This window comes from Rattus rattus, chromosome 9, assembly GCF_011064425.1.
Source record: "Rattus rattus isolate New Zealand chromosome 9, Rrattus_CSIRO_v1, whole genome shotgun sequence".
NCBI lineage: Eukaryota > Metazoa > Chordata > Mammalia > Rodentia > Muridae > Rattus > Rattus rattus.
Genome location: NC_046162.1, coordinates 13,495,665 through 13,522,271, shown reverse-complemented (window position 1 = coordinate 13,522,271; position 26,607 = coordinate 13,495,665). Strand labels below are relative to the sequence as shown.

At 47.8% G+C, this 26,607-nt stretch overlaps 1 protein-coding gene across 1 annotated transcript in view; it reads left to right on the top strand.

The window, feature by feature from the left end:
• Window positions 1-16,000: 16,000 nt before the first annotated feature.
• The window catches only part of Abat (4-aminobutyrate aminotransferase), a 92,828-nt gene continuing 82,221 nt past the window's right edge, over window positions 16,001-26,607 (top strand). Inside the window, exon 1 of the mRNA XM_032912830.1 lies at window positions 16,001-16,103. The gene's annotated coding sequence lies outside the window, so the exon portion shown is untranslated. The remainder of the gene's footprint in view (window positions 16,104-26,607) is intronic.

Here is a 26,607-nt window from a genome sequence, read left to right as displayed (position 1 = left end):
ACAACCATCTGTAATGGGATCTGATGCCCTCTTTTGGTGTGTCTGAAGACAGCCTCAGTCTTCATATAATAAATAAATAAATCTTTAAAAAAAAAAAACAAAAAAACAGAGAGAGAGAGAGAGACAGAGTCAAGGAAACTATAATACCAATGCCCTCTCTCTGTGGCTCCCTTTAGTTCTTACTTTGAAGTCACTGTGACCAGGATCTCTATATAGCCCTGGCTGTTTAGCCTTGGCTGTCCTGGAACTCTCTCTGTAGACCAGGCTGGCCTTGAACTCAGAGATCTGCCTGCCTCTGCCTCCAGAGTGCTGGGATTAAAGGCGTGGGCCACATATTTTGTTACAGTCAGTATGTTGTTTCTGAAGTGGCTTTGTTTTAATGTGTCTGAGTGTTTTTCCTGCATCCATGCTAAGCACCGTGTGCATGCAGTGTCCACAGAGGCAAATAAGGTGTCCAGTGCCTCGAGCTGGATTTAAAAACAGTTGCGAAACATCCTGTTATGTGCCGGGAACCTGGGTCCTCTGGAAGTGCTCCTAACCACTGAGCCATCACTCCAGCCTCCCAGGTTGTTTTGTTTTTAACTGATTAAAATGATAAAATATTGGGGGGCAAATCTCTGACTCCAAGGCGAGCCTGATCTATATAGTGAGTTCCTAGAAAGCCAGAGCTCCACAGGGAAACCCTGTGCAGGGTGGGAAAGGAAGGTATAAATTCACTGCACATGCATCAAAGCAGCCCTCTCCCAAGTGACAAGTCCCAAGCAAGTGGCTTAAACCAACCATTCTTTTTTAAATATGGCTCTGTTGCCAATTTAGAAAAGACAAAACAAGTTTGGCCCAAAGATTCCAGAAAGACTTGAAGAAAGAGGTTGGCAGACCAGTTCTCAGGTGGATTTGGACCTACAAGATCCTGTACTCAGCAACAGCAAAGTATGTACAATGATTTAACACTGACTCTCCTCTGTCACTCAGGGTGTTCAAAGCCACCCTGAGATAGAGACACCCCCGGGGTGGGGGGCTGACTTTTGCATTCATCTCCCAGCCTGACGCTGTAAGCAATCATTCTGCGAATGTCTCTCAGAATCTCTGTATGTGCTGGGTATTTGACTAGGAACTACATGGACATGGGGGAGGGGCTTCCACCTCTCACCAGGGAGCTACACCCAACAGAGCATCTGATGATATGGTCCTTAACGGGATTCCACCCCAGCTTGCCACGGGGTGATTGGTATGCTGTTTTGCTACACTGTTAGGGTATTGGGCAAATTAGGTGGTACTAAGTGTTTTCTGTTGATGTATTTTCAACCTAATAGCAGGTCTGTGGAGACAAGACTTTACAGTTAACTATAGATAATGTCAGGGAGCTTCAGGGTGACTCGATGCTCAGAAGTGAGGTGTAAGGTAACCTTAGACCAAAACCTTTAACAAGAGCATTTTATACATTTTTTATTAGAATGTGTGAGTTTTACAACACCATAAAACTAAGGCCACAAGTTGTTTTTCTGCATTGGTCAATAGTTCCCATGGAAACCGTGATTTTTGCCCACTAGGACATTTACTGGGTTTATGTCTCATAGTGTTTGTGCCTCATTGTTTGCCCCAACCCCCATTACCTATAAAAATCCCTGGGTTCTCATGTCCTTTGGTGAACATTTTCCTGTCTAGTCCTTCATTGGTAAAATAAGACTTTGATATGTGTTATCTCTCACTTTTTTAAAGGCAGCCTCATCTAGCTCAAGCTGACCTCGAATTCACTAGATAGCTGAAGATGGCCTTAAAGTTATAATCCCCCTGCCTCCATTTCCTGAGTACTAGGATTATAGACCCACCAGCACATCCAGTTTATGTGGTGCTAGGGATAGAAGCCAGGGCTTCTTGGATTCGAGGCAACAGAACTGCAGTCCCTGACTTGTTCTTGATCCCACCTTCCAGATCACCAGGAAAAGATTCTTGGAGAGAGACTCCTCCCACTATGATCCAAGGTTGGAGAACAAACTGTATTCCTGCTGGCGCCTGGAACAATTCTTACCACGAGGTGGCATCCTAACTTCAAAAATCAACAATGGGGTGCATGAGAACGGCATCTGGAGGTTTCAACCTTGACAACCACTCAGAAGGGAGTCCCCAAGAACTCTTGAGAGATCTTCAGGGGCGCGATCATATCGTACAGTTGTGGGACACTAGTTCTGTGTACCTTAGCACTCAGCTACTCCTGTATCCAAGCATTTACCGACCGTTGGTCTCAGTTATCTGAGTATTATAACTCATTACCCATTTTATTTCTGGCAGTGCTGGGCATGGCACCCATGGCTTTATACAGACTAAGCAATGCACTAGCTCTAAGCTACATCCCCACGCTCTATACCCATTTAGGATGTCCATAAGCCAAGGCTCATAGACCTGCATGGGCTAACCAAGGTCATCTGGGCCCAGAAATAGCAAGTAAGTAGTCTAAACCTAGGTCTATGGTCTGGAAAGCCAAAGTGCAGTGTTTTCCTCATTCTGGCTGCCTTGGAAAGAGGCAAGAGGTCAGAGCCAAGTGGGCAGGAGATCTGGCCATGCCATTGTCCTAGAATAAGTAGAAGGGCTAGTCCTGCCAAGGAGAAGATGTGGTTGGTCCCAGCCTTTTTCTTACTTCCTTGGGATTCAGGTGACAACTAAATGCTGAAAGGTGAGAGCCTTTGCGTGGGTCTCTCCACTCTTGTGGACTGTCCCCCTGTACAGCCCACAGTCCATGAAGGCAGTGGAAGCGGAAACAACGGGGAAGAGGGAATTTGGAAGTCCTGTGAGTTCTTACAATGAATGACCACACCAGGGCCAGCTATCAGCAGGCAGATCAACTGTACTTAGGGTGATTCAAGGCTTATAAGGTTTGGGGAGACTGAAGGTAGGAACATCCAAGATGGGCAAAAGTCACTGGGTGGGGACTTAGAGCACCAAAACACCTCATTAGCATGGAGAAGCATTTTGGGCTTCTCAAGTACTGGCTCCTGGCATCCAAACTCAAGCCCAGCCCAACACACATCCCTCTGCTGTCAGCACCCTGGCCTCCAGGACTTCCTTGTCAAAGTTGCATTTGGTAATGTACCACAGTACCTAGCATGTGAGCTGCAGCAGGACTTAAAGACATGGTAGCTTACACCACTACCATCACCATCCTAATCACCACTGTCACCATCACAACCTTCGTCATGACAATCATTGGCATTACCATAACAACGATCACCATCACACCACACCAGCACCATCAGCATCATTATGTTGGCTTGAATGAGAATAGATTCATATAGGCTCTTACGTTTGAATGCTTGTTCCCCAGCTGTTGGACTATTCAGGAAGGACTGGGAGATATGGTCTTATTGGAGGAAATGTGTCACTGGGGACAAGCTTTGAGGTTTCAAAATCCCATGCCAGCATCCCCTCTCCCATCCTCTCCCTCTCTCCCTTTCTCTCTTCCCCTCAACTCCCCTCTCTACCGTGTGCTTGTGTATCAGATGTGAGCTAGTGCCCCAGCACCATACCTGCCTGCCTGCCGCCATGCTCCCCACCATGATGATCATGGACTCACCCTCTGGATCTATGATTCCTTCAATTAAATGCTTTATTTTATACGTTGCTTTGGTCATGGTGTTTTGCCACACAATAGACAAGAACCTAAGAATCATCATCATCACCTGCTTCATTTCTATTAACTGCCTATTCTGGGTGGTGGAAATTCCCCAGGTAGGTGCCTCACTCAGAAGTTAATGACGGTAAAACGAGCTCACTTACCTAACTGCTTTGCCTGAGCGTTCTTGATTGATGAGGTGGGTTATTTTGGGGACAGAAAAAAACCTGCCAAGTTCTTAAGAGCATTATCACTGAAAGGTTTCTATGACAACACACACCTAAATGTTCCAGGGGAAGGGCAAACACTCAGGGAGGAGTTAGAAGAATCACAAGATGGGAATCCTCCCACTCCTCTGTTTCTGGCTGTGCTCACCCAGCCCAGCTGTTCCACCCCTAGGTAAGATGCTTCATTCAGAACTCTTTAAATCCCTGATACAGCTCTATGGAGCAGTGCTATGGTTCTGATTCCCATCCTACAGATGAAAAAACTGAGGCTCAGAGAGGTTAAAGCTTCATCAAGGTGAGTCAGCTTATCATGTACTGGTGAGATGGACCTTTGAATTTTTATTTTTCAAACTAGAGGTGCGTGGCTGGAGCAGGTTTCTCAGGATCACGCTGGGCTGCTACGGGGCTTCCTGTACACTGACCATGTTTAGCATCTCCACCTATTGGCAGTGGAGTGACTCCCTTCGCTCAGCATCGTAATAGCGACACCCAGAGTGTCCCCAGGGCAGAGGCATTGTGCTGCTCAAAATTCATCCTGGGGCTGGCAAGACCACTGAGTGGGTAAAGAAAGGTGTCTGCTGCCAAGCCTGATGACCTGAGTTCAGATCCTCCAACACCGTGATGCTGCTTGCCTATAACCCCAGTGCTTAAGGAATGGAGACAGATCCCACAGACCTGATGGCCAATCAGAATGGCCAGATCAATAAGCTCCAGGTTCAGTGAAAAGCTCTGTGTCTTAGTTATTTTTCCATTACTGTGAAAAGACTCCATGACCAAAGCTACTTCTAAACAAAAGCTTGCTTACTGTTTCAGAGGATTAGTCCATGACCACGTAGTGGGGAGCTTAGCAGCAGGGAGACAGACATGGTGCTGGAAAAGGAGCTGAGAGCTTCATCCTGAATTGCAGGTAGCAGAGAGAGAGAGAGAGAGAGAGAGAGAGACAGAGAGAGACAGAGAGAGAGACAGAGACAGAGAGAGACAGAGACAGAGACAGAGAGACAGAGACAGAGACAGAGAGAAGAGAGAGAGAGAGAGAGACAGAGAGAGAGACAGACAGAGAGAGAGGCTCAAAACTAAGGTAAAGAGAGATTCAGAAAGACATCTGACAAAACAAGTCTTTCAGAACTACATCTGACATAGCCACACACACATGCTTATCCACTCACAAGTATATCCTCACACACATGTATAGCCTCACACACATGTATAGCCTCACACACATGTATAGCCTCACACACATGTATATGCTCACACACATGCTAAAGTAATTTTAAAAGTGGAAATTCTTCTTTATCCTGACAAGCTCCCAAATAAATGAGACAGAGCCTATAAGATTTATTTGATAAGCTTTACAGCATTAATATCTGGGCAGTTATTAATCTACTCTAATCCTCTAAGATAATCTGGCTACCTCCCAGCCAATATCCCTGAGATGAATGCACTTTTTTTATTCATTTGGCTCTCTCTGCTCCATGTGTTTCCCAATGGTGTCTCTAGACCCTCTCCACAAGGTGAATGCTCTCTTCTCTCTTTCTCTCCTCCCCTGGCTAGCAGAAGTCCAGCCCTATTCTCTCCTCTACTCAGCTATTGGCCGATCAGTTTTATTTTGCACGTAAGAGAATAAATGGGGAGCAATGTTTATACAAACTTGAGACCGGAGATTCTTAGAAAGAGCGTTACAGAGATTGCTCCCCCACAGGCCCAGATACATGAGCACCTGGTCCCCAGTTGTGACAGTGATGTCACTGGGGCTTTAAGAAGCAGAGGTCCCCTTACTTCCAGTGTGTCCTCTCTGCTTCTTGCTCACAGTTGAGGATGTACCCTCTCAGCCTTCTGCTGCAGCTGCCAAGCCAGCCTCTCACTGCCTTGCTTCCTTGGCATGATGGACTTCTGTCCCTTTGAAGCCCTAAGCTGAAATAAATCCTTTCTTCTATAAGTTGCCTTGTGCGTGGCATTTTGATGCAGCAATACAACACACACACACACATACACACACACACACACACACACACACACACACACACACTCAATCAAAACAAACAAAAGGCTCTTTTTGTCCACTGGGAGGGTCAGTGGAAGTGCTGAGGAATGATCAGTCAATGGGTAGCTCTTGTTAATGGGCCATAGCTGAAGTCCTCCAGCTCCCTTCCTCCTTGATGGCCTCCTTGACTGGAGTGAGTGTTCTGCACTGGCCCCAACATTCCCAAGGGAATGGGATCCCACTTCCCCTCCACTGTCACTAGCTAGGGAATCAAATAAAGCCCTCAAGTGCTTGTCTCAAGGCCATCTGATTTTTGAGGAACACAAATTATAATTCCGATGGCCATGGTAAGACTCACAATATTGACTAGCCTCATTCAGAGCTTCCTGCCTGTCAGCCACTCCATTCCATGCTACAAATTCTAAGGTGTTTCCCTCACACAACACTCACAACATCACACACACATGCATTAAAACCATCATCCCCACTTTGTAAAACTCACTGATGCTCAGAGAGCTTAGGTGACCAGTGTAAACTCACATAAGTATATTTTATAATTTATTTATTTTTATTTTATGTGCATTGGTGTTTTGCCCGTATGTCTGTGTAAGGGTGTAAGATTCCCTGGAACTGGAATTACAGACAGTTGTGAGCTGCCATGTGGGTGCCGGGAATTGAACCCAGGTCCTCTGTCAGAGCAGCCAATACTCTTAACTATTAAGCCATCTCTCCAGCCCCCGCTCATTAGTGCTTTTAAAAATATTTATTTTTAATTTTATATGTTTGTCTATGTATAGATATGTGCATATGAGTTTGGGTAACTGCAAGGACCGGAAAAAGGGCATTGTATCTTCTGGATACATTGTAGCTGGAGTTAAAGGCAACTATGAGCTTCCAGGTGTGAGTACTGGAAACGGAACTCAGGTTCTCTCCAAGGGCTTGACCAGTGAGCTGTCTCCTCAGCCCCTTATGGAAGTCTTAACAGTTGCAGTTAGAATTATGAGCTCAGTGTGTTATGAGCTACACAGTTTGAGGGCATATCCTTTGTGTCCCGCTGTTTCCTGAAGAGGGAGATTGTTTGTGCTTTGTCTTTTCTCGACTGTTAAGAGGAAAAATGAGGAAGAGGAGAAGAAAGGATATTTGGATTTTCTGATCCAATGCAATAAAAGCTCCAACTTGGTTTGAATCTTGGCGACTGTGAAATTTCAGCAAGCGTAGTTCTGGACAGCTCCTCCGGGCAGCGGCTCCCCAGGGAGGGGAGAGATGAGACTGCAGACGGATTAGGGAGCATAAATAGACCATTCCGCATAGGACAAATGGCATCGGAAACAAGGCCCTCCAGGAGCTCGCAGACACATCAGCTTGGCAGTTCTCTCCAGCAGCAAGGATGGTGGTGCATCTCTTTTGAGTCTTGGTTCTGCCGTGCTAATGACTGACGGAAGATCTTCAAGTGTCCAGACAAATGTTCTGTCACTCAGCCTCCTGCTCAGCCCTGCAGCAGTGAAGGTGGGAGTGGAAATCATGCCCCACCCGACCCGAGACTTCCAGGGGGATGTAAAGACGGCACCAGACTTACAATGGGGTCTAAAGGACCACTCCCTCCTCCCAACCCCCACCTCCAGGGCCACGAAACAGGCCCAACTTTTCAAGAAAACTGCTGTTGGTGGAGTTCTGGAGAACAGCCTCCCTAATGTCACAAACCCTGGAGCATGGAGATTGCAAAACCAGGCAATCTGACTGACCTCCCACCCTGACATTAGGAAAAACGGTTCACCCAAATAGCAGTTTCTGGGCCTATCAAAGCCACCCCACCCCGCCCCGTTCTCAACTACAAAAACCTATTCTCAGACCCTGTGTGGTGGGTTCTCCTGTACCCCCATATTCCAAGCCACATAGTTTGGGGATATCAGTCTCTCACACAGTTTGCTGTAAGTGTTTTAAAGATAAACTGAGAATTTTATTTTCCTCCACTGAGTTATTATTTGCAGGGTTTTACCGTCTGATAAACCCATCTTAACTTGAAAATGTCAATAAGTCCAAAATAACACACCTCGATCCTAGCCAGCCTGAGGCCAAACCTGGCCTTCCTTAAACATCTCAGCCTTACGTCAGACCACAGTCAGGTAATCATCTCACACAAAGCTTGTCTCAAGAGCTGCCTATCTCATCTCATTGTTCGATATCGCACTGAGTGTGAAGTGTGGCTGTGCTGGGCTTACCCTCAGCACACCCGGCTGGAGTGAACCTGCCACGCAGAATGTCAAAGGCACTAAAGTTCCTGGCTGTGACTCAAGGATGTCAGAGCTACGGGGCCATCAATCCCGTCTGGGAGCTGCTCAGCTCCACGAGACCATTACACCATGCTAACTTGAAAAAAAAGTAGATCAAAATTCAAAAACTGAGCTACAGTTTCTACCGGATCCACATTTCTTTGACCCCACCATAAAGCTAAAAAACTATAAACTGAACTATGGCAAGTTGCAGACTGATGGCAGTGTCAGGAATTTGTGGTAGGTGTGGGGAAGTCATCCCAGGGCTCAAGACTAAAAGACCTAGGCTGTGTTCAGCATCTTCAATGTTCCATACACATTGATGTGCATCTTCCACCTGCTTACCGACGTTTCAAGACAGCCATGGCTGCTATGTGCATTGTCTGCCCGAAAGAAGCAGTGGGTGTGGCCTAACTGCAGTTGTTCCAGAGTGTTCTGTGCTGGCCTGGGGGCAGCACAGTTCTTCCCCATCCTGCTCTCTCCTCCCCTCTTTCTTTTCAAGACAGAAGCTCTCAATAGTCCAGACTGACTTGGGACTGATGGAAATCCTCCTGCTCCAGCCTCCCAAGTTCTAGCATTATGGATAACATGTACCACTCAAGTTATAGGTTTGGGTGGGGAGTGGAGAGAGAAGAAGAATTGAGCAAGGTGTCATGTAGTTCAGGCTGGCCTTAGACTCGACAGTGACCCTTGCACTTCCTAAACCCACTTCCTGAGTGGTTGAATTGCATGTACCTGGCTTGCAGTGTGCTGAGAATCAAACCCAGGCCATCACACAAGCTAGACAAGGAAGGGCTCTGCCATCTGAATCCCTCTCCCCCCGCCCCCAGCCCCCTGCCATGCTGTCTCTCTCAAGCTTGGAACTCTGAAAACCCTCTCGCATTACAGTGACAGCAAAAGAAAGTTATGCCAGATTGGTGCCATGTCAGATGCCTAGCAGTTTCAACTATAAATGGTGTCAGGTCTTACTGGATCTCTCAAGTGAGGAAAGGGAAAGGCAGCCCCCATCTCCTAGTACCTCAGCACAGAGGCAAGATGCATGGGAATGAAGGGGAAACCCATGCAAGGCTCTCTCTTCATAGTTATGCCTCAGCTAAAATGTCACACTGCTCCAGTAAGTAAGTTCTTATCGTTTCTTCCTCCTGAGCACTTGTTTAAAATTTGGATTTAGTTTTCTCTTCAAGACAGTCTTATTCTCTAGCCCAGACTGGCCTAGAACATACTACATAGCTTGAACTTGAGGCAATCCTCCTGCCTCCTGAGTGCTAGGAGTGCTAGCTGTCCCTCTGAGTACTTAGGAGAAACTACTTCCCTTAGTTACAAAATTCTAACTTTTAACACACTGTATCCCAACCCCTGATGAGGGCTTCTGGAAGCAGGGCCTCAAATCCCCAGATTAGCACCTAGCACAGAAAAGTAAAAGATAATTATAAGTGAATGCTGCCATTTGAACGAGAATGGCCCCATAGTCTCATACACTTGAATACTTGGGCCCCAGTCAGTGGAACTATTTGGAAAGGATTAGGAGGTGTGGCCTATGGGAGGAGGTGTATGGATGGGCTTTGAGGTTTTAAAATTGGTGCCATTTCCAGTTAGCGCTCTCTCTCTCGCTCTCTCTCTCTCTGCCTCATAATTCTGTCTTCAAATGTAAGCTCTCAGCTACTGCTCCAGCACCATGCCTGCCTGTCTTACTGCCATGCTCCCTGCCACAACAGTCATGGACTCTAACCTCCTGAAATGGGAAGCTCTTCTCTATAAATTCTCTTCTATAAATTACCTTGGTCATGGTGTCTTAGCACAGCAATAAAAAAAGTAACGAAGACAGTGAGTTAATTAATGAACTCTAGTCATCTTTCCCAATCAAAGAGACAATTTAGTAGAACTATGCAAACAAAAGGTGCACAGTGTGAAGCCAGACAGGGAGGTCTATCCCTGTAATCCCAACACTCAGGAGGCAGAGGCAGAAGAACCATTGCAAGCTCAAGGCCGTCCTGAGCTACATTGTAGCCTCTAGACCAGCTAGGACTACATAAAGAGATCCTGTCTCAAAAGTTACAATGTGTCTGTGACCTTCAGGAGCCAGGAGATAGTTTTCTTTTATATCAGTGGCCCACTGTGTTGGATACTTTTTATTGCCACAAGCAACAATATTAACCATTTTAATCATTTTCAAGTATACAGTGGAGCTCTGTAAACATAATCACAATGCTGTACACCGAGCTATAACTATTCATTTCTCAACACACACCCTAGACAACAGAGAGAGAGAAAGAAGGGGGAGACAGGAAGGAGGAAGAAAGGGAGAGAGGGGAGGAGGGAGGGAGGGAGGGAGAGAGAGAGAGAGAGAGAGAGAGAGAGAGAGAGAGAGAGAGCGCACTATAGACCCAGTTACTACAGGCAGAGTAAGGGTAAAAGTTTGCTCAGTAGTTAAAAGCACTGGCTACTCTTCCAGAGGGCCTGGGTTCAATTCCCAGCACCCACAAGGTGCCTCATAACCTAATACCAGGGAATTCAACATCCTCTTCTAGCTTCCTTGGGCACCAAGTGCACACATGGCACACAGACATACATGCAGGCAAACCCAACCATACACATGCTTTTGGTTTTGTTTTTTAATTGGGCCATGGGTGTAGCTTAATTAGTAGAGGGTTTGCTTCAAAAGCGTGACGCCCCGTGTTCATACCCAGCACCACATTAAACCAGTGAAATGGTGCGTGCTTGTAGCTCCAGCACTTGGTAGAGGCAATGAGAACAGAAGTCTAGGTTTTTAGTTTGTTGTTGTTGTTGTTGTTGTTGTTGTTGTTGTTGTTGTTGTGTCAACTTGACAAAAGCTTGAGTTTACTGGGAAGAGGACCAGCTAGGACCAGAGAAAATCGCTCCGTCACAGTCTGGCCCATACATAAGCATTTTCTTAGGCTGTGGAAGGGCCCTTCGGGAGAGCCATCTCTGGACACTCAGTGGTCCTGAGTGTTGTAAGAAAGCAGGCCAAGAAAGCCATGGGCAACAAGCCTGTAAGGATTCTTCCATGGCCTCTGCTTCAGGGCCTGCCTCCAGGTTCCAGCTTGACTCTTCCCTTCATGACAGACTCTTCTGTAATCTGAAATAAGCCCTCTCCTCCTAGGTTGCTTCTGGCCATGGTGTTTATCACAGCAGTAGAAACCTAAGACACAGTCAAAGGCTTAGTGCTAGTGTCTGTCTGGCGCTCACGGTGTAATACTGTTAGTTTGGTTCACGGTACTGATGGAGAAAAAGGAAGTAGAGAAACAGGAGAAACCATTGCAAATTCACATTTCAGTCATGAAGATCTGGCCTTCCCTTTTGTTGGTTTGTTTCCCTAACGAGTGTATCATTTTAGACCCTAAATCAGTTTGCCTCTGCTTTCCCGGTACTGGAATTACAAGCATACACAGCGGGCGTACCTGGGCTTCTGTCATTGGTGATTGTTCTGTTTTTAGAGTCATGGCCTGACTACAGTATCCTCAACTGGCCTGACCTCACTGTGTAAGACCGGGCTGGCTTCCTACACATAGAGGTCTGCCTGTCTCTGTATCCCAAGTGCAAGGATTAAAGGTATGAATCCCGGGCTATGCCTAGATCTTTTTAGGTTTTAGGGATCGAACTAAGGCCCTTGTGTTTCTGAGGCAGGCACTTTACTGCTGAGCCTTCTCCCTGACCCCTTAGCCTTTGGAGTGAGTGCTGTGCAAAGCACAGGCCGGAAAAACAGATGGGTGTTGTAACTTGACTCCAGACAAGTTCTTCAGGCCTCAGTTTCTTCTTCTTTTGAGGGAGAGGGGGTAGTTATCTCTGATCGGAACCCACATTCCCTTTAACCAGCATACTCTCTGCGCTCTTCACCTGCATCTCCACAGTGCTGCACCCCCCCACCTCTACTCCCCATCCCCTACCCCCACCGCCACAGCTAGAGTGGCCTGCCAGGACAGCCGCTGAGCATAGCAGAGGCCCACAGAAGGGCTCGGCATCCTCTCGCACCCACAAGACATCCACTTCCTGAGTGGTAGGAAACCTGCAGGACTGTTGAAGTCAATGTGCAAAGGGCTGCTTCTAGCGCCTCACAGTTTTCTTCACAGCTGGCGGAGTGAAGCGATTTGAGAATCAGCTTGCAACGCACCTGGCCCTACGCGCCTCCTCCCCACTCCTGCTTAGCCAGAGAGAAAGCTTCGCTCCCAAGAGAGGCCTGAGGTAGGCCCCAGAGAGCCTTCCAGACCTGGCTGAGTGAAAACAGAACAGATGAATGAGATGGGCCGCGGGCTCTTTCCTCTAAAGCCCTTCGCTCTGGATGAAGCAAACTTTTCCACCAAGAGCACACTGCAGCTGCTCGGTTAGGCTCTGCCATAACAGTACCGTTGGCCAAGCGGAAATGGATCTGGTGGCCATGTCCCGGTAAAGCCGTGCTCACTGAAGATTTTATCCCCGATTGATCTCGTAGGGGCTATTTTTAGATTTTCCTCCAGCCACTTAAAATATAAAGCCTAGATTTAGTTCAATTTCATTCAAAAATAGATGAGTCCTGAGCCTTTAATCCCTACACTAAGAAGTTTGAGGCAAGAGGAATCAGTTCAGGACCAACTTGGACAACATATGAGACCTTGTCAAAAATAACTATCTCAGCCAGGCACAGTGGTGCACGCCTTTATTCCCAGCGCACAGGAAGCAGAGTCGGCAGATCTCTGTGAGTTTGAGGCCACCCTGGTCTACAAAATGAGTACAGAACAGCTAGTACTGTTACACAAAGAAACCCTGCCTCAAAAACCACACACACACACACACACACACATACAAACACACACACACACACACACACACACACACACACACACACACACCACTCACACACACATACACACATACATGCATGCACACACATATACACACATACACACATATACACACATACATACACATGCACACACATATACACACGCGCACACACACACAAGTATCTCGACCCATTTGGCCCATGAGCTTGTTTGCCAACCTATGCTTAGATTTTGCTTTGGTGTTTTTTTTGTTTTTAATTTTAACTTTTCTTATCAAAGGAAGAACTGCATGTGTGTACATAACTTTATAGCCCTCAAGAAGTTGAATCAGCAAGATTTAGCCCAGTGTGGTGGCATATACCTTTAATCCTAGGACTTAGGAGGCAGATGCAATCAGATCTCTGAGTTCAAGACCAACTTGGTCTACAGAGTGAATTCCAGGACAGCCAGAGCTAAGTAGAGAGACCCTGCCTCAAAATAACACCAAAAAGATTGCCAGAAGCTTAAGGCCAGGTTGGGTTATACGGCTAACAATAAATAGCGACTTTAAAAGCAAAGTAAAATTAGAGTAATTCACGATTTCAATATGCAGAAGCATCTATTTCTACTAGTGATATTATTTACCAATCCTGCCTCTTTGACCACCTTCTTGCTTCATTTCTGTCTAATATGACAGCTACCCATTTTGTGTTTTTGTCTCTTTTCAGTGGGCAACAGGGGCGATGCTGCAGACCGAGTCTCAGGATCCCGCATTGTAGCCATGCTGACCTAGAATTTGATAAACAGCCCAGGCTGGCCTCAGACTCATGGCAATCCTCCTGCCTCAGGCTCCTGAGAGCTAGGGTTATAGGTATGAACTCATTTCACTGAGTGAACACCTCATGTATTTCAGGTGGACCTCAACCTTGATTTTCCTCAAGGATGACCTTGAACTTTTGATCCTTCTGCCTCCACCTCATGAATATTGAGATTCTAGATATGCGCCATAAGATTGTGCTTGTTTGTTTGTTTGTTTGTTTGTTTGTTTGGAGACGGGGTCTCCTGATGTAGCCTCAGTTGTCCTGGAACTCACTGGGCAGATCATTCTGCTCTCCAGCTCTGCCTCTCCCTCCCCAGTGCTGGGATTAAAGGCCCGTGCTGCCACACCTGGAAGTTTTTAAGATGAAAGTATCCAATTTCTCTCAAGAATAGCCGAGATGAGGCTGAACCAGTGGTAGATGAAACTGTGCAGTTCCTCGAAAGCTCACAGTGATGAGGCCGGAGCCATCTTGGGGGCTGAAAAACCAGACGTTCTGTCCTTTTGCTTTAACTTGCTTTTCTTTGCAAAGTATCCGTGGGCCATTTGCAATCTTGGGCAAGCAATAAATGGATCATCTGCAAGCTTAGGTTTTAGGGAGAAATTGCTAGGTTTACAGCACAGCCTCCAGAAAATTCCTCGGGTCAGGTGACAGGGTTAACGTGACAAAGCAACTGGCAGGACCTCCTGGGCTCCCAATGGACCAGGAATCTGGGCCTTCACCTGCGCCTTTCAGTTAATCTAGGCATTGTCTTCTTGGGGTTCCGTTAGTGTTTGCACAGTAGATTGCTTCCTTGGAGGTATTTTATTTGTTTGTTTATTTCAGGCCTGTCTTGATCCCCTTATTTCTAGGTTTACAATCCATAATAACTAGATATGAAGCTGCTTGGATTCCTGGACTCAAGAGAGACCCCCAGGCTCTATAAGAGTTGACCAGACCCTGGCACAGTTGCCTGGGGTAAGCTTAGAGGTGGTCAGATGTTTGTTTCTTTGATTTTATCAATGAGTGGTTACACCTTATGTCCAGAAAACTTTAGAAAGTCGTGAGACCGTTAGAAATGAGTAAGCAACCGTAGTCCCAACACACCGTCCCATCAAACCAAAATAAATCCTCCTGCTCCTTAAAAAAGAAAAAAGAAAGAGAGAGAGAGAGAGAGAGAGAGAGAGAGAGAAAGGAAGGAAGAAAGGAAGGAAGGAAGGAAGGAAGGAAGAAAGAAAGAAAGAAAGAAAGAAAGAAAGAAAGAAAGAAAGAAAGAAAGAGGAAAAAAAGAACCAGGCATGGTGGTGCCTTTAATCCCAGCACTCCAGAAGGAGAGGCAGACAGATCTCTATGACCTGGAGGCCAGAATGATCTACATTGTGGGTTTCAGGATAGACAGGGCTATGAAGAGAGACCCTGTCTAATAAACAAACATAAGTAAATGAAACAAGAAAGAGAAAAGGAGAAAGGGGGGGGTGGCTGAATAGCTATGGACACACACTGCTCTTGCAGGAGCCCTGAATTCTATCCCCAGCGCCCCATTTTGTCAGCTCACAACCACCTGTAACTACAGCTCCAGGCAATCCCAGGATTGCTATGGCCTCCTTGGACATCCATACGAATGTACACAGACAGATACATGATTAAAATAAATCTTCATTTTTAATGAAAGAAAAGGTGCGGGACTCGCATATTCGTTTTAAGGAGTTTTCGGTGCATCTCCAATTTTACATCAAAGATCTTGTTTCTACTCATAAAAGAGATACAAGCAGTTCTGCCTTCCTTTACCATTAAGGAAACGGAGGGAGGGGCTGGGGAAGAGACCTGCCTTGGGTTCCCGTTCTGTGCATCACTGATGGACTAGAAGGAAGAATGGAGGGCCACTGCTGACAGGTGCTTTAGCCCTCTGTTTCAGGGCCCCGGATTCTCAGGTTCCGGAGACCAGATCCGAAGCACAGGACTCAGGATTGGGGGAAGGGGGGTCAGCTCCTTTCATCAGCAATACCCAGGATCTTAAAACAGTGATGTGAGGTGGGGGTACAATGAAGATTCGCGTTAGACTCTAAAGTCTCTCCCGTCCGTAAGGAGACGACTCCTAGCCCCGATCTGACTTGCTGGGGGATCCTCCCGCTGCCTCTCCCCCAGACCCTTGTTCCGGCCCTCGAGACCCTCCTCTGAGACCCCCAGGCGCATCCTATCCACGGAGGTCGGACTCTGCCCCAGCCCCGCCTTCCCCCTCCCCCCGGGGGCGGTGGCCCATGGCGGGCGCTCTCATTGGCTAAGGCGCAAGCAAGGGCCAGAGGCTGTGGTGCTGATTGGCCAGGGCGGTTCGGCGAAGCTTAGGAGCCTGGCGAGTCGCTGGGGGAAGCTGAGCAGACGCCAGGCGCAGCCGGGAGCATCGGAAGGTGATCGCGCAAGTCGGACCGGTGGATCGCAGCCTGTAGATCGCGGCCCGGGCCTGGAGGTAAGTGCGACGCGTGTGCACGCGCGTGGCCGGCCCTTCTGAAGGAAGCCCTGCACCCGGGAAGCCAGAGACGGGCATCTTCCTCTAGAATCCGGGCCCTCCATCTAATCAGGACGCGGGCTCCTGCTCCAAAAGGAAAGGGTCTTCCACTTCCCAGGCCCCAGAAAGCAAAACAGCTTCTGTAACCTTCAAAAACGGGGCCGTTCGCCCTGGCCGCTGGCTGGAGGGGAAAATCCCATTCTTGTTTAGCCCTTGGAATAGAATGCCCCCCTTAACCCCCAAAGTGGAGTCCTGCCTCCGCAAATTTCTAGACCCTCTCCCATCTCCTCCCTTTCTTAAATATCTAAGTTAAGTTAGGGTCTCTTGCTTCTCTCTCATTTTTTGTCTCCTTGGAATGTTGAGGTCACAGCTCGTATAGAAGGGTCTTATCCTTCCCTGACTGTGAAAGTCCTGGAGAGTAAGACCCTCCCTTCAACAAGGACATCCCAGGCCAAATCACCTAAATATGTATCCCAGAAATTAGGTTCTGGATTCTGGGGACAGATGACTTCTCTTCTGTCCCTATGAAGACCCTTTCCCACCCATGCTCCCCATATAAAGACCCTTTCCTACCCATGCTCCCCAATAAAGGCTTTTAGGGGCCTCTCCTTCCCAGGCCTAGAGCTTCTTCCAGGAGCCTCCAAACTCTAAGAACACAGATGGTCTTGGCACTGCAGGACCAGCAGGCACCCCCTTCCACCCCCACCTCCAATACAAATATAAAAGGCTGTTATTCAGTGTTACCCTGCAGACGCAGGTTTCTCCCGCACAAAGGGCTATCAACATAGAGAAGAGCCGTTGGCCCACTCCCAAGGGTCCTCTGTTTGTTTCTTGGGTCTGCCCCCATCAACTCCTGTGGCTCTTGCCTGATGGAATTCCCTGGGCATTAGGCCAAGAGAAGGATGCTGCTGGGCTTGTCCACTGGTCTGGGGACACTGTTGGCTTAGCTGTGTGCCTCCCTCACACTAGCCCGAGGAGGTTTGGCGGGGTCAGATCGGGAGACAGAAAAGCATTGAATCCTGGCCTGTTTTCTGGATGTGGAATGGGGAGCGATGTATTTCCTGGAGTCCAGAGGACAGCTCCAGGAGAGACAGATGACAGTGTCTGCATCCTACGATGTAAAAGAACACGTACATTAAGACTGACCATTTGTTTGGTACTTAATCAAACTGAGGCACAAAGAGAGAAAGGGACTGGCTCAAGGTCACCCAGTCAGTCAAAACCTGCGTAGTTCCTTAGGGTCACTGGAGCTCCCCAACACTAGCTCCAGCCTTCACGTGGACAGTGGGCACTTCTGGGCACCATGTCCACGTATCACAGGACACAGCAACACCGAGAAAGTCAACTCAGAAGGAGCAGAACTTGGAAAATGTCGACACTCCGCAGGCTTCCGTTCCTGGGGGCTTAAGGGTTTCTGTCTTGTACCTACTGCCGTGTAAAACTTGCCAAAATCCAGGCCAAGCCACTAGAATGGATATTATCAGTTACAGTATGCTAGAGCCAAAGTACTGTGGGAACCTCAGACTGGGTTTGCTCCGGGAAGGGGTGCTTGAGGAGGGTGCACCCTTTTTTCTCTGGTTCCCATTCTCTGCAGCAATGGCTTGACCCTGCTTAGATTCCTGCACCCTTTCCTGGCACATGGGCGATTTTCTGGGACCATTTAGAGATCACCAAGCAGCAGTGACCAGACCCCCATAGATGAGAGAGTCTGGGGTACCAACTCTCCTTGCTTCTTTCTCTGTCTAGCTCTCAGCTGGAGGGTAGCTGTCATACCAAGAGCCGAGTTCAAGGTGGAAATGTAGACAAGAGAGTGGTGGTTTCCATCTGCTTCTTGGTGTGTGATCTGGGGGAAGATTTCCTTTTACTTTTCTTTTATTTATTTCTTTATTTTTGTCAGTGTCACGTAGGACAGGCTAGCCTCTACCTCACTGCATAGTGGAAGATGACCTTGAACTTCTGATCCTTCCACCTTCACCCCTTGAATGCTGGGATTGTGTGACTTTACCACATCATTACAGCCAGCATCCATGCAGGGCTGAGGCCAGGGCAAAGGGCTTGCTACATGCTAGGCAGGCACGCTACCAGCGGTGCTCTATCCCTCAACCTTTAGGAAAGTCCTTCTCTCTCTGTTAGTTATCCCCACGGTGGAATAAGTTGGTCCTCAAAGTATAACACAGCCAATAAGTGGAAACAGTGGTCACGATTTCAACTACAGAGTCCATTCAAGCCAGGCGGTGGTGGCACATGCCTGTATTCTCAGGTAGATCTCTGTGAATTGAGGCCGGCCTAGTCTACAGAACAAGTTCGTGAATAGCCAGAGCTACACAGAGAAAGCCTGTCTGGAAAGCATCCCCTCCAGAAAGAGCTAAAACGGATAGTGTGCCAGCAGTGCCTCTGGGTGCGCCCGGGAACCTGTGCTGTAGACAGTCCTCCAGGACAAAGGCAGCCGAGAACCCTGGGCCGTGGGAGAAAAGTGAGGATTGCAGGGAAGCACAGCAGTGTATGCACAGACCTTAAACCCAGTTGGAACCTAGGGCCAGCCATCTATTGGCTACTTCTGCCTGGAGCAATATATACAACCATTGGCTCGTCTGAGCCTCTGTCCCTCCTCTCTAGCCTGGAGGGTGGGCTTCAGGTAAGGGGTGAGCGTCTGGTAAGGGGTGGGCGTCTGGTAAGGGGTGGGCATCTGGTAAGGGGTGGGCATCTGGTAAGGGGTGGGCATCTGGTAAGGGGTGGGCATCTGGTAAGGGGTGGGCATCTGGTAAGGGGTGGGCATCTGGTAAGGGGTGGGCATCTGGTAAGGGGTGGGCATCTGGTAAGGGGTGGGCATCTGGTAAGGGGTGGCTTGCATTGCGGTTTCTTATTCTTAACCCCACTGGCACTTTGAGTTGGGTGATTCTCAGCTGTGAGTTTTATCGTCTTTGTTGCATTTTACGCACTTGATGCCAGTAATACTACTTCAGTTGATAGAAAAGGAAATATCTCCCGTTAGGATAGAGAGATGGGTTCGTGGGTATAATGTCTGGTATGAGCATGAGTTTGGATCCCCAGCACACACCTAAAAGCCAGGCAAGGCAGCTGAGGAATGGAGACAGGTAGAACCTTAGCAAGCCAGTCTTGCCAAAAGGATGACCTCCCAGTTCAGTGAGAGACCCTGTCACAAAGAAGTAATAGCAGTAAGACTCCTAATGGTGACCTCTGGCCTCCATACCACCCCCCCCACACACACACACCACATACACCACACATACACATACCCACACATACACCACATACCATACATACACACATACATACATACATACACACCATATATACATGCACACCACACATACACCATACATACCACACCACACACACACCACACACATATACCACACACACACACATACTATACACACACACCCTACTCCCACACACACACTCGCAGACAAACAACACACACAGACCCACCCCACACACACACACACACACACACACACACACACACACACACACACACACACACACCACACACACACCATACACATACCACACAACACACACACACACACACACACACCACACACACACACACACACACACACACCACACACACCACACATACACCACACATACAGCATACACATACCACCACACAATACACACACACACCACACACCACACACCACACACACACACACCACACATACAGCATACACATACCACCACACAATACAGACACACACACACACGCACACACACACACACACACACACGCACACACACGCACACACACCATCTCCAGATGACTCAGTGTCTGGTAGAGGATAAAGTCTTCCTCCTGTCCTTCCTCACTGGGAACAGCTGTCCTAGTGTGGCTTCACACATGGCCAGTGTTTGAGCTAAGGCCTCCTCTTGCACCAGCTCCTCACTGTGGTTTCTCCCTGATGGGAAGGTAGGGGGCGCCCTGCGGGTTAAGCCTCCCAACATCCGTGTCCCTTCAGTCCCTGTTCCTTCAGGAGAACTCTGTGGTTCACAGAGCACCATTAGGATTCATATTCTACAGACCTTGAAGATGAGAAATCTGGTCAGAGAGCATCACACCTTTCCCTACAGAGGCCAAAGAGAGACTCAAGGGGAAGGCGCTTGAAATTGATTACCTCTGTTTCTCTAAATGCGAGGGGGTTTGTACACACCATAATGTGCCTACAGAGGTCAGAGAAAAACCCTTTTAGGGTTGGTTCTTTCGTAATTGGTGGGTCCCCCAGGATGAAACCCAGGTCTTTAGTCTTGGAAGCAAGTGCCTCTACCTGCTTGCTGAGCTCTGAATGCAATTTGAAAGAACGATTTGTTCGAGAGACTTTCTCAGAAGGACGTGAGGTTCTCATACAGTTTAAACTCCATGGAGACCCAGCATGAGGGAATCTGTCCCAGCAATGTCTCCACATGGATGCGGATGACTGAGGAGCACCCACTCGCCATCCCAGTGTGTGAAGGGGCAGCATCCTGGTATGTTCCAGTGACTTTTTAGAATAAAGTAGATTTAGGCCCCGAGCCTGGGAAGGTCTCGGAGACGTATAATTTAGTGAAATAAAGTCACTGGAACGATACAGAGAGGACAATTTTATTTTTAAAAACATAGTTAAATACACAGAAAATGGGTAGCTAGGGGCCAGTGACATGACTGAGTGGGTGGAGGGACTCATCACCAATGACCTGAGTTCCATCCCCAGGGCCTACACAGCGAAGGAAGAAACGACTCCTAAAAGCTGGTCGTCCGGCTCCCGAGAGAACACCATGATGCCGTCACACAGATAAATGTATTTAAAATTTTTGAGAAGATGAATCACCTTCTTAGCACCGATGAGCACTAAAGACGACTCATCAGTCTTATACAAAGAAAAACCGATAGTTAGGAAGACGTCCAGGGTGGGGGCAGCCCCTTTCGAGAGAGGTAAGAGGATGAGCCCAGCCAGCGGCTCCTGCTGGAGCAAGCAAAGCCCACACTTTGTGTGTCCACTATTAATTATTGATATTGATATTGATATTGATAATTGATATATACCTGAAGTTACCAATGGCAGAGGCTCAGACCTTCTGGCTTCCAGGGGCTTCTGAGGCTAAGAAACAGGTATGAAAGCTATCATCTGTCCTGGCTGAGGACATGGAAGTATATCTTGGAGTTACCAGACCTGTGACCTCTCACGTGGATATCAGCCACTCTGATCTCTCAGACCCTGATTTCCTGTCCTTACATGAGGTGTCAGTAAAAAAAAAAAAAAAAAAAAAAAAAAAAGCAAATAAACCACAGTGAAATCTGAGTTGGGAGAACAATAGAAGTGACCCGACTTGGTTAGGGTGAGGATTCACTGGGACCTTGTGTTCCTACCCTTGGTAAACAGTCGGTGCTTAATTTATGTAGCCACTGTCAGTCTCATCTCTTTCCTCCTTCTGCTTGCCTGTCCCCTGGCAAGAAACAGACCACAAAACCCTCATAAGTGACAGCTGGGCAGCCTGGGGGCCTGCAAGAGCGCTCAGCAGAGTGGATCGATAGCCCCATGCACCACCATGCCTGACGGGGTTCTCGGCTGAAAGTCAGGGGAGGACTCTGAGGGGAGCCATGCTCCAGTTCCTCCTCCCATGCCTGACTATCTTCTCTTTAACACTACAAGCTAAGCTCCTAAAGACTGGCCTCCAATTACACATTCCCTCAGTAATTCCAACTCCAAGGGCAGATTGTCCTTCAAAGGCTGCTTCAAGATCCGTCTTGTTTTCGTTTTTTCTCCTTTCTCTCTTCCCATCCCCTCCCATGTCCCCCCATTCCCTTCCTTCCCCTTCCTTCCCCTCACTTCCTTTCCCCTACCCCTTAATATTTTGAGACAAAGCCTTACTATTAGCCCTGGCTAGCCTGGTCCTCGCTATGTAGCCCAGGCCAGCCTTGCATTTGGTCAACTCAGGCTGATCTCAAAACTCCTAACAGTCCTCTAGCCTCAGGCTCCATGTCCTCAGCTATAGATTCTGCACTTTTATGGAAAATTCCTTTAACCCTTCTCTACCCTGAGCCAGAAACCTATTTCTCCCCCCACCCACATCCCAGTCTCCCTTGGTTCCTTCACTGCTGCCTGGTTTTCTCCCCTTCATTAATTCCCTAGCAAGCACGGCTTGTGACAGCCCTGTTTGTGCCCACCTCCCAAATGCACTGCCCAGTTTCTAGCACAAGTGACATTGCTGAATGAGTCTCTGCATTCAGAAAAATTATTCGTGGGCTGGAGAGATGGCTCATCAGTTCAGAGCACTGTCTGCTCCTCCAGAGGACTTGGGTTCAATTCCCAGTAGCCACGTGGCAGGTAACAGGTCTCTGTAACTCCAGCTTCAGGGGATCTGACACCCTCACACCGACATACATGCAGGCAACACACCAATGCACATAAAATAAAAATAAATAAGTCATTGAAAGAAAAGGGAAATTCTTTGTATTTATGTGCATGACTGTTTTTGCCTGCCTGTATATATGGTTGTAATATGTGTGCCTGGGCCCTGAGCGGGTCAAAAGAAGGCACTAGGTACCTTGGATGGACAGTTGTGAGTAGACATGTGGGTGCTGAGAACCAAACCCAGGTCCTCTGCCAAAACAGCAGGTGCTCTAAACCACTGAGCCATCTCTCCAGGGTCCAGTCGGACTCTGAATTTTCATTGTGAGAAAACAGACAGCGCACTTAAGCAAGTGTTTAAACTACTTTAAAGGATATCATCCGTGGCGTTAAATATATTCCAGTGCTGCTCTAAGCTATCTTTGTCACTCTGTAAGGAAGATTAAGTGGTCACTCCTCACGCCTCAGCTCCCGGTCTCTGCAGATTGTCCTGTCCTGAGTACTTCCTGTTGATGTTTAGCTTCTCCATGACTACGCATACTACAGTACTTCTTCCTGTTTTAGAAATTAGCAATATTCCGTTATATGGGTTGATTGTGACTTGCTCCTGCCTTTATCAGCGAGCCAATAGGTATGAGAAGGTGATAGAAATCTTGCCTACTGTGAACATACGTGTGCAGGTCATGGCTTAAAGACCTGCTTTTGAGCCGTGGACGCGGCTCACTTGGTCCAGTGCTTGCCTAGCATGTACGAAGCTCTGGCTTTAAAGTCATCTGCAGCTACAAATGAGCTTGAAGCCCACCTGGGGTATATGGAGACCCTGTCTTTAAAGGGAGGGAAGGCATCTGCTGGGGAGATGGCTTAGCCGGGAGAGTGCTTTACTTGCAAGCATAAAGACTGGAATTTGGATCCCCAGAACCTCTATAAAAGCCAGGCAGTAATCCTTGCTGGCCACTTGTAATCCTTGGACAAACAGATGAGTGGAACAAACTGGCTAGCAAAAAGACACCCATCCACTTTAGGCCCATACACACCCACCATCAGAACTATCGCCACTGCCACCACCACACCACACTAGACATACACCCTAGACATGCAGGAAAAAGAGAAAGAAAAACCTGCTTTCAGTATATACACAGGAGCCAAACTGACAATCTGGGGCTGACTCCCTGTTGAACCCAAGGAACTTGGACAACAGGATTTACATTCGCACCTGCATGTGTGAGGGCTCCAGTGTCCACACATCCTCGGTAAATTACTGTCTGCTGCTTTCTTATCCTAGCCTGTCTGGGCCCCGCAATGTTGCTACATTGTTGCGTTGACCTATATTTTGGTAACTGCTCTCACTGTGACGTTGAGTATCAGCTGCTCCTGTGCTTGCTGCTCGTTAATGTCTCTTCAAGTCCTTTTTAGTCTTAAAAAATGTTACAGACTCAGCATGGTGGGACACCTGTTTAATCCCAGTACTCGGAGGCAGAGGCAGGTGGATCTGAGCTCAAACCCAGCCTGGACTAATAGCGAGCTGCCAGCCTAGGCTAATCTCATTAAACTAAAGTTTCAATAAAACAAGAAAATTGTTACATTAATTTATTGTGGGGTCACACATGTAGTGTGGTTGTGGAGGTCAGAGGACAACTTCATGTGGATTCTGGGGATCAAACTCTAGTCGTTAGGCTTGGTGGCAAAAGCTTTTACCCACCAAGTCATCTTGAGCCCCCCTCATGTTCCCTTCGCCTGCTTGTCAACTGCATTAGTCTTTCTAGATTGAAGTTGTAATTATTTATATTTAGGTGGGTGGTTGATTGGTGCGTGCATGCATGTATATACAGGTCACATGCTTATATGGATGTCAGAGGACAACTCTTGGGAGTTGGTTCTCTCCTCCATGTGTGTTCTGGGCATTGAACTCAGGCTGCCAGACTTGGCATAAAGCCCCTTCACTCACTGGGCCATTTGCTGGCCCATGAAGTTGTGACCTGTGTCGCTATTTCCTGGTCCATTTAAACTGTTGCTCAGTTCCTGTATAGGTCAGGAACTGTCTGTGACCTTGGAACACAGGCAACTTCAGAACAGTTCCTGCCCACGAGGAAATCACTGTGTAAATCAGGTTTGCTGCCTCCACACTGCTGGCTTCATAGGAGGGGGCAGCCATCTGCTTTGATCCTTCTCTCTGAGACGTCAGTAGTGTACCTCCACGCATGTGGTGACAGCCACAACCTCTCTGTCACCGAATGTTCTGTGGGGAACAAAACTGCTCCTGGTTGAGAATCACCAGTTTAGAGGTGCTGTGTTCCTTGGAGACATGTTGGAACACCCAACAACAGACCAAAGAAAGCATTTGGCCCAGGTCAATCTTGGTAAACAAATACATTACCCAGGACTCTCTCCACGGGGTGGGTAACTCTGAAACAGCTGTGTCACTGAGAAGTCGCACCCCAGCATGGGTGACACTCACAGAAGCAGCACCAAGGCGCTCTCTGCCTGACTTGCAGTTTCACCAGTCTTCTGAGCAATTGTTTATGGCTTTTACAACCCTGGGGAGAGCCCTCACAAACCTAATAATTTTCACAGGCTTGTAAGTTTCCTTGGCCTGGAGTCCTGTAAGTCTCCTCGTTCTTGCTCCAGGAGGGGAAACAACTACTCAAGGGGCTGAACAAACGTAGATAGCCAAAATTTCTGTCTTGAGGCACATTGTTGGATGTTGGACAGGTGGGTGGGTGGACGGATGGATGGATGGATGGATGGATGGATGGATGGATGGATGGATGGATGCTTGTATGCATGGATCAGGGGATGAGCAGATGCATGGATGGATGTGTGAATGGATGGATGGATGGATGGATAGATGGATGGATGGATGGATGGATGGATGGATGGATGGTTGGATGGATGGATGGATGGATGGATGGATGGATGAATAACTGACTGTACTTTATAATATTTGGACATATTCCTGAGACTGTACTGAGGATCCACTTTTCCTACTGGAACATGCTACTTTGACTCCTGGGCATGGTAGTCCTCACACTTTTAACATGGGCACACCCAGGAAAGCTTTGTAAAACACACAAGCTTACCCATCAGAATCTGAGCTTTAATAGAATCACCAGCTGATAGACCACTCTCAAACCAGGTTCCTTGCCCTCTGCAAATCCTGACCAATCCCTGCCTTACCAATGTATCAATTCCCAGCAGTCCCATTGCCTTCGGCCAACCCCTTCATTAGATGTTGACATTACAAAGGAGACATGCTGACAGCATAGAGTCCTTCGGCTGCACTGAGTTCTTCTACCTGGGCCCACTGTGCTTTAAACCTCTTTATTTGGACTGAGGAGATGATGCTCAGTGGATAAAAGTACTTGTCATACCAGACAAGGACCTGAGTTCAAATCCCTGTAACCCATGTAAAAGTCAGATGCATGACATGTAAAGCATCCCAGGGCTTCTTCTTTGAGGAGATGGGAGATGAGGTCAGGATAATCCCAGAAGCCCACCAGCCAGCCAGCCTGGTGAGCCTATAAAACACCACCACCAACAACACAATGACAATGAATGAGGTGACTCTGACTCTAAAGTTGGAAGCCAAGGACTGACACTAGGTTGTTCTCTGAGCCCCACACTAACACTGACGTTCACATGAGAGACCCTGCGTAGGCCCAGCACTTTCTTCAGTACAAAAAGAAAAAGAAACAGTGAGAGACAGACAGACAGACAGACAGAGAGGGAGGGAGAGAAGGAAGGGAGGGAAGGAGGGAGAGGAAAGACCTACTATGTGGTCTTCCACATAGTAGGTAAAGTGTTTGCCACAAAGTCATGAGGATCTCAGTTTGATCGCAGCATCAAGAGCAGGCACAGTGGTGCACTGGTCACCCCTGCACTGGGTGGGGTCAGAAGGCTCCCTAGTGCTCACCGATCACCAGTGTAGCCTGACTAGCAAGTTCAAGTTCCCGCAAAAGAATGTATCTCAAAACAAGGCAGGGTGTTCCTAAGTAATGCCACTCAAAGGTGACCTTTGCCCTACCCATTCATTCTCATATGTGCATGTGCACACAACAGAAAAATAAGCAGTGGGGGAAGGGTGAAAAATCATGGCTCTTGTGAAGTGGAAAAAA